The following is a 15,872-nucleotide window of genomic DNA, read 5'->3' as shown; positions in this document are numbered from 1 at the left end:
TTGACCAAGACATGAATAGGTCTCGTGAAATCAAAAAAGTTCTAGGTGCTATAGTTTTGCCAGGCCGTAGGGTGTCTCTCTGATGCGGAGCAGTTTTCCAGGATGACGTTCCGATCACACCCCTATACATATTTTTTGACCTTGAGGATTTTTCTACAAAAACAGAATTTTGAATGGCGGCCATCTTGTTTTTCCGCCATTGTTTTACCGCGATAGAATTTGACCAATACTTAAATAGGTCTCGTGAAACCAAAAAAGTTCTAGGTGCTATAGTTTTGCCAGGCCGTAGGGTGTCTCCCTGATGCGGAGCAGTTTTCCAAGATGACGTTCCGATCACACCCCTATACATATTTTTTGACCTTGAGGAATTTTCTAGAAAAACAAAAATTTATATGGCGGCCATCTTGTTTTTCGGCCATTTTGTTTTTTTTTTTTTTTCACGGGCGATAAAATTTGACTAAGATTGTTATAGGTTTGGTGGAAAAAAAATGTTCCAAGTGCGATAGTTTTGCCACGCCTTAGGGTGTCTCCCTGGTGCGGAGCAGTTCTCGAAAACCTGGAAGTATACCCGTACTCTACATGACGTTCCGATCACATCTCTGTACATAATTTTTACCTTCGAGGCATTTTCGGGAAAAACGAAAATTTTATATGGCGGCCATCTTGTTTTTCGGCCATTTTGTTTTTTTTTTTTTCACCGGCGATAAAATTTGACCAAGATGTAAATAGGTTTCGTGAAAACAAAAAAGTTCCAGGTGCGATAATTTCGCCAGGCCGTAGGGTGTACCCCTGATGCGGAGCAGTTTTCGAAAACCTGGAAGTATACCCGTACTCTACATGACGTTCCGATCAAAACCCTCATCCATAATTTTTATCCCAAAGGCATTTTCAGGAAAAACTAAAAATTTGTATGGCGGCCATCTTGTTTTTCCGCTATTTTGGTTTTTTTTCACCGGGGATTGTATTTGACCAAGATTTAAATATGTTTCGCGAAAGAAAAATTGCTCTAGGTTTTATAGTTTTGCCAGGCCGTAGGGTGTCTCCCTGATGCGGAGCAGTTTTTCAAGATCGAGCAGTATTGAAATACTCAACATGACGATCCGATCACATCCCTACACATCATTTTTACCCTCGAGGCATTTTCAGGATAAACTAAAATTTTGTATGGCGGCCATCTTGTTTTTCCGCCATTTTGGTTTTTTTTCACCGGGGATTGGATTTGACCAAGATTTAAATATGTTTCGCGAAAGAAAAATTAATCCAGGTTTTATAGTTTTGCCAGGCCGTAGGGTGTCTCCCGGATGCGGAGCAGTTTTTCAAGATCAAGAAAAATTTCCATAGTCAACGGTATGTTCCGATTACAACCCCATACACAGTTTTTACCAACGAGACATTTTCTGGGAAAACAAATTTTTGTATGGCGGCCATCTTGTTTTTCCGCCATTTTGATTTTTTATCACCCACGATAGAATTTGACCAAGATTTAAATAGGTTTTGCGAAAAAAAACTTGATCCAGGTATAATAGTTACGCCAGACTGTAGGGTGTCTCCCTGATGCGGAGCAGTTTTCCAAGATCTGGAAGTTTTCCCATACTCACCGGAAGATTTGGATCACATCCCCCATACATCATTTTCACCCCCCGAGGCTCCTTCTGGGAGAACAACCCTGTCAGTGAGTCAGTCAATAGGTACATGGGTTTGTAGCTATATATAGTATAACTAGATGTCGCGTGGTTCGCTCGCAGCAAGCTGCTCGCGTGTCCTGTATTAGTTCGATGCTTTGTATGGCGGCCATCTTGGTTTTTGCCAGCGATTGAATTTGACCAAGACTCGAATATGTCTCGTGAAATCCAAAAAGTTCTAGGTGCTATAGTTTTGCCAGGCCGTAGGGTGACCCCTGATGCGGAGCAGTTTTCCAAGATGACGTTCCGATCATCAATTTAACCTCTGAGACATTTTCGGGAAAAACGAAAATTTTGTATGGCGGCCATCTTGTTTTTCCGCCATTTTGTTTTTTTTTTCACCGGCGATAAAATTTGACCAAGATTTAAATAGGTTTTGTGAAAACAAAAAAGGTCCAGATGCGATAGTTTCGCCAGGCCGTAGGGTGCCACCCTGATGCGGAGCAGCTTTCAAAGATCGAGAAATATTTCCATACTTTACAAGACATTCCGATTACAACCCTATACACAGTTATTTTCCCCGAGACATTTTCTGGAAAAGCAAAAATTTGTATGGCGGCCATCTTGTTTTTCGGCCATTTTGATTTTTTTTTACCGGCGATAAAATTTGACCAAGATTTTATTAGGTTTGGTGAAAAAAGAATCGTTCCAGGTGCGATAGTTTTCCCAGGCCGTAGGGTGCCGCCCTGATGCGGAGCAGTTTTTGAAGGTCGGGAAGTATTTCCATACGCAATATGACATTTTGATCTCATTCCTCTTACATCACATTCACCCCGAGGCATTTTCGAGAAAAACGAAAATTTTGTATGGCAGCCATCTTGTTTTTCCGCCATTTTGGATTTTTTTCACCGGCGATTGGATTTGACTAAGATTTTAATACGTTGTGCGAAAAAATCATTGTTCCAGGTGCGAAAGGTTAGCCAGGCCGTAGGATGTCTCCCTGATGCGGAGCAGCTTTCCAAGATCGAAAAGTATAACCATACTCAACAAGACGTTCCGATCACACCCCCATAAACAATTTTTACCCCCGAGACATTTTCTGGAAAAACAAAATTTTGTATGGCGGCCATCTTGTTTTTCCGCCATTTTGAATTTTTTTCACTGGTAATTGAATTTGACCAGGAATTAAATAGGTTTCGTGAAAACAGAATCTTTCCAGGTGCGATAGTTTTGCCAGACTGTAGGGTGTCTTCCTGATGCGGAGCAGTTTTCCAAGATCTGGAAGTTTTCCCATACTCATCGGAAGATCTGGATCACATCCCCCATACATCATTTTTACCCCCCGACGCTCCTTCTGGGAGAACAACCCTGTCAGTGAGTCAGTGAGTCAGTGAGTCAGTCAGTGGGTTTGTAGCTTTATATAATATAACTAGATGTCGCGTGGTTCGCTCGCAGCAAGCTGCTCGCGTGTCCTGTATTAGTTCGAAGCTTTTTCCCGCCATTTATTTACCGCGATAGAATTTGACCAAGACTTGAATAGGTCTCGTGAAATCAAAAAAGTTCTAGGTGCTATGGTTTTCCCAGGCCGTAGGGTGACCCCTGATGCGGAGCAGTTTTCCAAGATGACGTTCCGATCATCAATTCTACCTCTGAGACATTTTCTGGAAAAACAAAACTTTGTATGGCGGCCATCTTGTTTTTCAGCCATTTTGTTTTTTTTTCACCAGGGATAAAATTTGACCAAGAATTAAATAGGTTTCGTGAAAACCAAAAAGTTCCAGGTGCGATAGTTTCGCCAGGCCGTAAGGTGTCTTCCTGATGCGGAGCAGTTATCAAATATGACGTTCCGATCACACCCCCATACATCATTTATTTGCCCCGAGGCATTTTAGGGAAAAACAAAATTTTGTATGGCGGCCATCTTGTTTTTCCGCCATTTTGTTTTTTTTTCACCGGCGATAAAATTTGACCAAGATTTATATAGGTATCAAGAAAACAAAAAAGTCCTAGGTGCGATAGTTTCGCCAGGCCATAGGGTGTCTCCCTGATGCGGAACAGTTTTTCAAGATCGAGCAGTTTTTCCATACTCAACAATACGTTCCGATGACATCCCCATACACAGTTTTTACCCCCGAGACATTTTCTGGAAAAACAAAATTTTGTATGGCGGCCATCTTGTTTTTTCGCCATTTTGTCTTTTTTTTCACCCGCGATAGAATTTGACCAAGATGTAAACAGGTCTCGTGAAAACAAAAAAGTACCAGGTGCGATAGATTTGCCAGGCCGTAAGGTGTCTCCCTGATGTGGAGCAGTTTTCCAAGATGACGTTCCGATCATCAATTTTACCTCTGAGACATTTTCTGGAAAAACAAAAATTTGTATGGCGGCCATCTTGTTTTTCGGCCATTTTGTTTTTTTTTTCACCGAGATTAAAATTTGACCAAGAATTAAATAGGTTTCGTGAAAACAAAAAAGGTCCAGATGCGATAGTTTCGCCAGGCCTTAGGGTGCCGCTCTGATGCGGAGCAGTTTTCAAAGATCGAGAAGTATTTCCATACTCTTCAAGACGTTTCGATCAAAACCCTCATACATAATTTTTATCCCAGAGGTATTTTCAGGAAAAACGAAAAATTTGTATGGCAGCCATCTTGATTTTCTGCCATTTTGATTTTTTTTCACCGGCGATAAAATTTGACTAAGGTTCAAATACGTTGTGCGTAAAAAGAATTGTTCCATGTGCGATAGTTTCGCCAGGCCGTAAGATGTATCTCTGATGCGGAGCAGTTTTCCAAAATCTGGAAAGTTCCCCATACTCGACGGGAGGTCCAGATCACAACCCTTTACACAGTTTTTACCCCCGAGACATTTTCTGGAAAAACAAAATGTTGTATGGCGGCCATCTTGATTTTCCGCCATTTTGATTTTTTTTCACCGGCAACTAAATTTGATCAAGATTTAAATAGGTATCGTGAAAACTAAAAAGTTCCACGTGCGATAGTTTTACCAGGCCATAGGGTGTCTCCCTGATGCGGAGCAGTTTTTCAAGATTGAACAGTTTTTCCATACTCAACTTGACGTTCCGATTACACCCCTAAACATCATTTTTACCCCCGAGGCATTTTCAGGAATATTGAAAAATTTGTATGGCGGCCATCTTGATTTTCCGCCATTTTGATTTTTTATCACCAGCGATTGAATTTGACCAGGAATTAAGTAGGTTTAGTGGAAAAAAAAATGTTCTATGTTTGATAGTTTAGCCAGGCCATAGGGTGTCTCCCTGATGCGGAGCAGTTTTCGAAGATTGAGAACATTTTCCGTACTCGACAAGACACTCCGATTACATTCCCATACATCATTTTTACTTCCGAGACATTTTCTGGAAAAACAAAATTTTGTATGGCGGCCATCTTGTTTTTCCGCCATTTTGGATTTTTTTCACCCACAATAAAATTTGACCAAGATTTAAATAGGTTTTGTGAAAAAAGAATCGATCCAGGTGTGATAGTTTCGCCAGACTGTAGGGCGTCTCCCTGATGCGGAGCAGTTTTTCAAGATCTGGAAGTTTTCCCATACTCACCGGGAGGTCCCGATCACACCCCCCATACATCATTTTCACCCCCCGACCCTCCTTCTGGGAGAACAATTATGTCAGTGAGTGAGTCAGTCAGTCAGTCAGTGGGTTTGCAGCTATATATAATATAATAATATAATAATAATAATAACTAGATGTCGCGTGGTTCGCTCGCAGCAAGCTGCTCGCGTGTCCTGTATTAGTTTGAAGCTTTTTCCCGCCATTTTTTTACCGCGATAGAATTTGACCAAGACTTAAATAGGTCTCGTGAAATCAAAAAAGTTCTAGGCGCTATTGTTTTGCCAGGCCGTAGGGTGTCTCCCTGATGCGGAGCAGTTTTCCAAGATGACGTTCCGATCACACCCCTATACATTATTTTTACACCCGAGACATTTTCTGAAAAAATAAAAATTTATATGGCGGCCATCTTGTTTTTCGGCCAATTTGTTTTTTTTTTTTTCACTGGCGATAAAATTTGACCAAGATTTAAATAGGTTTCGTGAAAACAAAAAAGTTCCAGGTGCGATTGTTTCGCCAGGCCGTAGGGTGTCTCCCTAATGCGGAGCAGTTTTCGAAAACCTGGAAGTATTTCCATATTCAACTTGACGTTTTGATCACACTTCCTATACATCATATTTACCCCCGATGCATTTTCGGGAAAAACGAAAATTTTTGAATGGCGGCCATCTTGTTTTTCCGCCATTTTGATTTTTTTTCAACAGTGATTGAATTTGACACAACAACCGACAAGAGCGTGGCTCTTAAATTGATGATTGATGATGATGATTGAATTTGACTAAGATTTAAGTAGATTTCGTGAAAACAAAAAAGTTCCAAGTGCGATAGGTTTGCCAGGCCGTAGGGTGTCTCCCTGATGCGGAGAAGTTTCTGAAGATCAAGAAGTATTTCCATACTTGAAAAGACACTTCGATTACATTCCCATACATCATTTTTACCCCCGAGGCATTTTTAGGAAAAAAGAAAAATTTGTATGGCGGCCATCTTGATTGTTCGCCATTTTGATTTTTTTTCACCGGCAGTTAAATTTGACCAAGATTTAAATAGGTATGGTGAAAACTAAAAAGTACCACGTGCGATAGTTTCACCAGGCCGTAGGGTGTCTCCCTGATGCGGAGCAGTTTTTGAAGATGAAGAAGCATTTTCGTACTTCACGTGACCTTCCGATTACACCCCCATACACAGTTTTTACCCACGAGACATTTTCTGGGAAAACAATATTTTGTATGGCGGCCATCTTGTTTTTCCGCCATTTTGATTTTTTTTTCACCCACAATAGAATTTGACCAAGATTTAATAAGGTTTTGTGAAAAAAGAATCGTTCCAGGTGCGATAGTTTCGCCAGACTGTTGGGTGTCTCCCTGATGCGGAGCAGTTTTCCAAGATCTGGAAGTTTTCCCATACTCACCGGGAGGTCCCGATCACACCCCCCATACATCATTTTTACCCCCCGAAGCTCCTTCTGGGAGAACAACCCTGTCAGTGAGTCAGTCAGTCAGTCAATAGGTACATGGGTTTGTAGCTATATATAATATAACTAGATTTCGCGTGGTTCGCTCGCAGCAAGCTGCTCGCGTGTCCTGTATTAGTTCGAAGCTTTGTATGGCGGCCATCTTGTTTTCGTGAAATCAAAAAAGTTCTAGGTGCTATAGTTTTGCCAGGCCGTAGCGTGTCTCCCTGATGCGGAGCAGTTTTCCAAGATGACGTTCCGATCACACCCCTGTACATCATTTTTACACCCGAGACATTTTCATGAAAAACAAAAATTTATATGGCGGCCATCTTGTTTTTCGGCCATTTTGTTTTTTTTTCACCGGCGATAAAATTTGACCAAGATTTAAATAGGTTTCGTGAAAACAAAAAAGTTCCAGGTGCGATAGATTTGCCAGGCCGTAGGGTGTCTCCCTGATGCAGAGCAGTTTTTGAAGGTCGGGAAGTATTTCCATACTCAACATGACATTTTGATCACATCCCTCATACATCATATTCACCCCCGAGGCATTTTCGAGAAAAACGAAAATTTTGTATGGCGGCCATCTTAGTTTTCCGCCATTTTGTTTTTTTTTTACCGGCGATAAAATTGGACCAAGATTTAAATAGGTTTTGTGAAAAAAATATTGCTCCAGGTTTTATAGTTTTGCCAGGCCGTAGGGTGTCTCCCTGATGCGGAGCAGTTTTTCAAGATCGAGCAGTATTAAAATACTCAACATGACGATCCGATCACATCCCTATACATAATTTTTACCTTCGAGGCATTTTCGGGAAAAACGAAAATTTTGTATGGCAGCCATCTTGTTTTTCCGCCATTTTGATTTTTTTTCAACGGTGATTGAATTTGACCAAGATTTAAATAGATTTCGTGAAAACAAAAAAGTACCACGTGTGATAGTTTTGCCAGGCCGTAGGGTGTCTCTCTGATGCGGAGCAGGTTTTCAAGATCGAGAAGTATTTCCATACTTACCAATACGTTCCGATTACATCACCATACACAGTTTTTACCCACGAGACATTTTGTGGAAAAATAAAATTTTGTATGGCGGCCATCTTGTTTTTCCGCCATTTTGATTTTTTTTCAACAGTGATTGAATTTGACCAGGAATTAAGTAGGTTTTGTGGAAAAAGAATCGTTCTAGGTGCGATAGTTGCGCCAGGCCGTAGGGTGTCTCCCTGATGCGGAGCAGTTTTCCAAGATGACGTTCCGATCACACCCCTATACATCATTTTTACCTCTGAGACATTTTCTGGAAAAACAAAAATTTGTATGGCGGCCATCTTGTTTTTCGGCCATTTTTTTTTTTTTCACCGGGGATAAAATTTGACCAAGATTTAAATAGGTCTCGTGAAATCAAAAAAGTTCTAGGTGCTATAGTTTTGCCAGGCCGTAGGGTGACCCCTGATGCGGAGCAGTTTTCCAAGATGGCGTTCCGATCACACACCAATACATCATTTTTACCTCTGAGACATTTTCTGGAAAAAAAAAATTGTATGGCGGCCATCTTGTTTTTCGGCCATTTTGTTTTTTTTCACTGGCGATAAAATTTGACCAAGACTTTAATAGGCTTCGTGAAAACAAAAAAGTTCCAGGTGCGATAGTTTCGCCAGGCTGTAGGGTGTCTCCCTGATGCGGAGCAGCTTTCGAAGATCGAAAAGTATTTCCATACTCAACATGATGTTTCGATCATATTCCTCATACATCATTTTTACCCCCGAGGCATTTTCGGGAAAAACGAAAATTTCGTATGGCGGCCATCTTGTTTTTCCGCCATTTTGGTTTTTTTTCACCGGGGATTGAATTTGACCAAGATTTAAATAGGTTTCGTGAAAAAAATATTGCTCTAGGTTTTATAGTTTTGCCAGGCCGTAGGGTGTCTCCCTGATGCGGAGCAGTTTTTCAAGATCGAGCAGTACTGAAATACTCAACATGACGATCCGATCACATCCCTATACATCATTTTTACCCTCGAGGCATTTTCAGGAAAAACGAAAATTTTGTATGGCGGCCATCTTGTTTTTCCGCCATTTTGGTTTTTTTTCACCAGGGATTGGATTTGACCAAGATTTAAATATGTTTCGCGAAAGAAAAATTGCTCCAGGTTTTATAGTTTTGCCAGGCCGTAGGGTGTCTCCCTGATGCGGAGCAGATTTTGAAGATAGAGAAGTGTTTTCATACTCCACAAGACGTTCCGATTACATCTCCATACACAGTTTTTACTCCCGATGCATTTTCTGAAAAAACAAAATTTTGTATGGCGGCCATCTTGTTTTTCCGCCATTTTGATTTTTTTTCACCGGCCATAGGATTTGACTAAGAATTAAATAGGTTTTGTGAAAAAAGAATCGATCCAGGTGCGATAGTTTTTCCAGGCCGTAGGGTGTCTCCCTGATGCGGAGCAGTTTTCCAAGATCTGGAAGTTTTCCCATACTCACCGGGAGGTCCCGATCACTTTTCTCATACATTATTTTTACCCCCCGACGCTCCTTCTGGGAGAACAACCCTGTCAGTGAGTCAGTGAGTCAGTCAGTCAGTCAGTACATGGGTTTGTAGCTATATATAGTATAATAATAACTAGATGGTGCTAAGTGCGCTCGCTGCTAAAGCAGCTTCGCGGGCGTTGTATGTGGATTGACGTTTTCGTATAGTTTGTTTCGCATCACAGATTTGTAATAACTATTAAGACAGACACAAAAAGAAATAAAAAAAATGTGTAGGATATTGTTGGTTTATTTTATGTTATCAAAAAATAAAAATATAACATTATATTCTCTCTCTCTCTCTTGCATTGTTCCCATATGGTGGTGGGGTCTTTATTCCGAGTCTTTTCCTTCCACTTCGCTCTGTTGGTTGTATCGTCTGCGGAAACATTGCAGGAACAAAGATCTTCTTTGATGACATCTGCTTCTTTGCCTTCTGTATTTCCTGTTAAAAATAAAATAATATTAATTCGTATAGGTATAATATCCTTTTCTTAGTCGATAGCGATGCGTTTTTGCCAAAGTGGTCGTGGTCGTCATGTAACGTACCTCGATATCTTGTAACTTTTGATTGCTGGCTGTCACACTGCTGCGTGCATTGAAGGACTTCAGGCTTGGTCGATTTTATTCTATTGCAATCATAATCTCCTACACAGTTTATTATACTCTGCATTTCCTGTGAATAAAATATATATATTACATTTTTATCCTTAGTCTATAGCGATACGTTTATGCCAAAGTGGTCGTGATCGTCATGTAACGTACCTCGACATCTTGTTACTTTTGATTGCTGGCTGTCACACTGCTGCATTCTTTGAATGCGCGGCCAACATCAGGTTTGGTTTATATAATACTATTGTTTAATGATCTCCTACGCAGTTTTTTGCCTTCTGCATTTCCTGTAAATAAAACATATAATTAAATATTATATGTAATTTATTTTCCTTAGTCGATAGCAATACGTTTTTGCAAAAATAGTTGTGGTCGTCATGTAACGTACCTCGATATCTTGTTACTTTTGATTGTTGGCTGTCACACTGCTGCATTCATTGAAGGAGCTGGCAACATCAGGTTTGGTTTATATAATACTTTTGTATTAATGATCTCCTACGCAGTTTTTTGCCTTCTGCATTTCCTGTAAATAAAATATATAATTTATTTTCCTTAGTCGATAGCGATACGTTTTTGTCAAAATAGTCGTGGTCGTCATGAAACGTACCTCGATATCTTGTAACTTTTGATTGTTGGCTGTCACACTGCTGCATTCATTGAAGGGGCTGCTGACTTCAGGCTTGGTCGATTTTATTCTATTGCAATCATGAACTCCTACACAGTTTATTGCCATCTGCATTTCCTATAAATAAAATATATATATATTTTTTTTCCTTAGTCTATAGCGATACGTTTTTGCCAAAATAGTCGTGGTCGTCATGAAACGTACCTCGGTATCTTGTAACTTTTGATTGCTGGCTGTCACACTGCTGCATTCATTGAAGGGGCTGCTGACTTCAGGCTTGGTCGATTTTATTCTATTGCAATCATGAACTCCTACACAGTTTATTGCCATCTGCATTTCCTGTAAATAAAATATATATTATTTTTTTTCCTTAGTCTATAGCGATACGTTTTTGCCAAAGTGGTCGTAATCGTCATTTAACGTACCTCAATATCTTGTTACTTTTGATTGCTAGCTGTGACACTGCTGCATTCATTGAAATAGCGGCCAACATCAGGCTTGGTAGTACTATTGTATTAAAATCTCCTACGCAGTTTTTAGCATTGTGCATTTCCTGTTAAAAAAAAATAATGTTAATTTATATATATTAACTTTTATTTATAAATATATACATATATATCTTAGGTGATTTCCAAACTACCCAGGAGGTACACCCAGTAGCTCGCTTTTTTTCATGTGGTTCCCCCGCTAATCGAGGCCGCATCCACCTACTTATATGAGAAGTAGGTTCTATCTAATGAGTTAGCAATAGTCATTCAATAAGCAGAGAAATGTGAAAGAAAAAGCAATTTTTAGCTAAGGAATTTAAAATAAAAAGCAATTTTCAGCAATTAGCATGCAATAAGCAAAGCAATTACTCAGTAATTGTCAAACATAAGCGAGTTGTATAATTTAAAGATATTATTGACAATAACAAACACGTACCGAGTTTGTTAATACTTACATTGAGTTATCATCGCTAAGTTGACCAAATTATTAGTACAGGTTATCACATTCACTAAATGAAAATATGTGTTTTTATCAATTGTAACAATGCTTGCATGACCTAACCAACCGTTGGTGTTGTGGACGCCAATCTTCAAGAGACAAGTGGACGGGTGTGAGGAAAACTGGCAAGATGAACACGTCGGTGTGGGTGCGACTGGTGCACGGGAGAGAAGTGGAGCTAGTTGGCAGATGGAATTAGGCATCACTCTCTTGCTTCAGTTAAGTTCCACTCAGATCAGGTGGGTTGTCGCATGGATGAACATCGCATGGGTTGGAGTAATTCGGAGTAGAACTGTCCATGTTGTTCCCTTCATCGTAGGCACTTCAGTGGACTGTGGGTCGATCAACAATAGTTACGTGAGTTGGCTGTCAAACCGATATGACGTGCCAGCCGAATCTAGCGACCAGGTATGCAGGGGATGGAGGTATCCTGTGGAGTAATCATATCAGCAAAGGTGAAAATGTCGGTTGGGAGTGAAATGGAGGGAGAAGGAGAGCTGCAGTCAGCGGTCACGATCTTGCTGTAAATAGACTACATGCTCAGTTTACGTGTAGTTGTAACTGTTCGAAGTTAATTGAAAACGATCGATATGCAAATTCCTGTTTAATGAAACAACTAATAAATGAACAGGCAGGTATTTTTTCGGTATTTAAACGCTAAGACCGATGTTTGTTTATTGATTAGCAGTGGTATGATGAATTCTTGGATACTGATGAATGCTAATAAGCTAAGTATTTAAAACAAAATCACATTCAGAAGCACTAAAAACACATTAAATTAAAGAACGAAATAATACCGTATGAAATATTATTTAATATAATATAAAGGATGGAAAGAAGAAATGACAAGAATGCTATTTAGCGTGACATGGCTCTAACCAGATCCACTGGAAAACATAAAACCATGTAAAACCCTAAGTTTTTGTTTAGCTCATACACGATATTATGTTTTTTGAGGAACCGTGTCATGCGAAACAGTGTTCTATTGAAAAGTATTGTAAGAAGAAATGCAAAGAACACAATTTAGCGTGACATAGCTCTAACCAGATCCACTGGAAAACATAAAACCATGTAAAACCCTAAGTTTTAGTTTAGCTCATACACGATATTATGTTTTTTGAGGAACCGTGTCATGCGAAACAGTGTTCTATTGAAAAGTATTGTAAGAAGAAATGCAAAGAACACAATTTAGCGTGACATAGCTCTAACCAGATCCACTGGAAAACATAAAACCATGTAAAACCTAAGTTTTAGTTTAGCTCATACACGATATTATGTTTTTTGAGGAACCGTCTCATGCGAAACAGTGTTCTATTGAAAAGTATTGTAAGAAGAAATGCAAAGAACACAATTTAGCGTGACATAGCTCTAACCAGATCCACTGGAAAACATAAAACCATGTAAAACCCTAAGTTTTAGTTTAGCTCATACACGATATTATGTTTTTTGAGGAACCGTCTCATGCGAAACAGTGTTCTATTGAAAAGTATTGTAAGAAGAAATGCAAAGAACACAATTTAGCGTGACATAGCTCTAACCAGATCCACTGGAAAACATAAAACCATGTAAAACCTAAGTTTTAGTTTAGCTCATACACGATATTATGTTTTTTGAGGAACCGTCTCATGCGAAACAGTGTTCTATTGAAAAGTATTGTAAGAAGAAATGCAAAGAACACAATTTAGCGTGACATAGCTCTAACCAGATCCACTGGAAAACATAAAACCATGTAAAACCCTAAGTTTTAGTTTAGCTCATACACGATATTATGTTTTTTGAGGAACCGTCTCATGCGAAACAGTGTTCTATTGAAAAGTATTGTAAGAAGAAATGCAAAGAACACAATTTAGCGTGACATAGCTCTAACCAGATCCACTGGAAAACATAAAACCATGTAAAACCTAAGTTTTAGTTTAGCTCATACACGATATTATGTTTTTTGAGGAACCGTCTCATGCGAAACAGTGTTCTATTGAAAAGTATTGTAAGAAGAAATGCAAAGAACACCATTTAGCGTGACATAGCTCTAACCAGATCCACTGGAAAACATAAAACCATATAAAACCTAAGTTTTTGTTTAGCTCATACACGATATTATGTTTTTTGAGGAACCGTCTCATGCGAAACAGTGTTCTATTGAAAAGTATTGTAAGAAGAAATGCAAAGAACACCATTTAGCGTGACATAGCTCTAACCAGACCCACTGGAAAACATAAAACCATATAAAACCTAAGTTTTTGTTTAGCTCATACACGATATTATGTTTTTTGAGGAACCGTCTCATGCGAAACAGTGTTCTATTGAAAAGTATTGTAAGAAGAAATGCAAAGAACACCATTTAGCGTGACATAGCTCTAACCAGATCCACTGGAAAACATAAAACCATATAAAACCTAAGTTTTTGTTTAGCTCATACACGATATTATGTTTTTTGAGGAACCGTCTCATGCGAAACAGTGTTCTATTGAAAAGTATTGTAAGAAGAAATGCAAAGAACGCCATTTAGCGTGACATAGCTCTAACCAGATCCACTGGAAAACATAAAACCATATAAAACCTAAGTTTTAGTTTAGCTCATACACGATATTATGTTTTTTGAGGAACCGTCTCATGCGAAACAGTGTTCTATTGAAAAGTATTGTAAGAAGAAATGCAAAGAACACAATTTAGCGTGACATAGCTCTAACCAGATCCACTGGAAAACATAAAACCATATAAAACCTAAGTTTTTGTTTAGCTCATACACGATATTATGTTTTTTGAGGAACCGTCTCATGCGAAACAGTGTTCTATTGAAAAGTATTGTAAGAAGAAATGCAAAGAACACAATTTAGCGTGACATAGCTCTAACCAGATCCACTGGAAAACATAAAACCATGTAATCCCTAAGTTTTTATTCTGCACTTACTATGTATATTATATTATATATTATTGTATGTATATTCATGGTAAGTTGGATTTACTGTAGGTGTATGCAAATTAATAACAAGCATATTTGTTTGTTATTTACGTCATTATAAGTAAATAAATAACGAATGTAGACTTTAAAAAAACTATTATCTTAAAATATTACGTAGGTAGTTTGTTGGTTATGACTGTATGAATTAAACTACATATTTGCAGTTACTTTCATTTCTAATAACATTTGGTGTATTTGGTAACATTTAAAACTGTACAATTTTACCAGAATATATAAAATATGACTCGCTTTCTATTTTTTTAAATAAAGGCGTTTTCTTTTACCTTTCAATTTTTAAGTATTTTTTTTTGTTTTAGCCATATTTTATTTGAAAATTTGAATATCAAAGTTCCACGTTGTTAGGTAGTGCTTTCTTCTCCAATTGTTGTTTTTCCAAGTAGCAGGTATTTTCTAGCAATTTCACTTTATTTAGCCTGTATACATGTATTAATTACTTTATGTATGTTTTGTATCGATGAGTGATCATTCTTCTGTCAATACTGGTGAGACCCGCTTGTGGGAGGCCAGAAATTAACATGATCAAATTTGTTTTTGAATTTGCTTAAGATGGTATAGAACATTCTTTGTTGATTATAGGCTTAATTATTTTTACATACGCCATTAAAGGTAAAGCATGGTGTACTTAATATCCTCCTGTGGCTTAGATTTTCAAACACAATAGCGAAACAATGGGATTTTGTTTAAGGACTTTTTTTCATGTTTAGCCCATCTGACAGTCGTCATATTTACCCATGTTTATGAATGAAATTGTTCGCACTGCCGGATACAGGTAATTACTGACTTATTTTATTGCACAACACAATAAATAATGTTCTAAATAACACTTTTCATTTATATATTTGTAGCCACAAATCTGTGCAATTGATGATGCGTCTTTGCTGACACAATGACGATGACGATTCATACACCATTGAATGCTAATGTATAATATACTGTATCCATCACAGGACACGCGAGTTTTACTATGTAGCGTTTATGTGTACTCATTAATCGATTTCCAGCTTGGCAATTGTTTAAGTTTCTGAATCTTTCTTCGAGCAGACATTTGAAGTAATGTTATTTCTTAAAGTTTCCTTGATGATGAGTAAATAGATCCGGATCCGGAGTTTTCTTTCTTCCTTATATTTATTATTTTAAGGCCTTCCTTTTTTTTCCTTATATGTTCCTTATATTTATATTTTTTTTGTTTGTTTACTTAATTCTAACTTAAGTTACTAAAATACGCTAGTATAAAATATTCTTTAGTACAATTTGAATGCAAATTATAATTTTTTACTATATTGATGAGTAAAACTACACATTACACAAATTTAATCGGTTATAAAAACTTATTTTTCATTGTACATTTATTTTCCTGAATTAATGAATGAAAATATCAAGTCGTTTGTGTTATAAAATAGCTAATCCAACTTACCATGAATATCGTATTTTTTTTTTATTATTTTAGTAAATACACTTCTCATCAAAAAAATCGAAACACTTCCG

General features: G+C 38.1%; 1 long non-coding RNA gene across 2 annotated transcripts; it reads right to left on the bottom strand.

The window, feature by feature from the left end:
* Positions 1–9,486: 9,486 nt before the first annotated feature.
* On the bottom strand, positions 9,487–11,102 carry LOC126381150 (uncharacterized). 2 transcript variants are annotated; one of them, XR_007568695.1, is made up of 7 exons: positions 10,846–11,102; positions 10,625–10,759; positions 10,403–10,537; positions 10,184–10,318; positions 9,949–10,082; positions 9,733–9,859; positions 9,487–9,628 (listed from the first exon to the last, which is right to left on the bottom strand). It is a non-coding gene; the product is annotated as an uncharacterized LOC126381150 (long non-coding RNA). The 2 variants fall into 2 exon arrangements; XR_007568696.1 differs by lacking the exon at positions 10,625–10,759 and having other exon boundaries at positions 10,846–11,091.
* Between the last annotated feature and the right edge of the window lie 4,770 nt (positions 11,103–15,872).

This window comes from Pectinophora gossypiella, unplaced genomic scaffold, assembly GCF_024362695.1.
Source record: "Pectinophora gossypiella unplaced genomic scaffold, ilPecGoss1.1 Pgos_37, whole genome shotgun sequence".
NCBI classification, from domain to species: Eukaryota; Metazoa; Arthropoda; class Insecta; order Lepidoptera; family Gelechiidae; genus Pectinophora; species Pectinophora gossypiella.
This window is presented reverse-complemented; position numbering and strand designations above follow the sequence as displayed.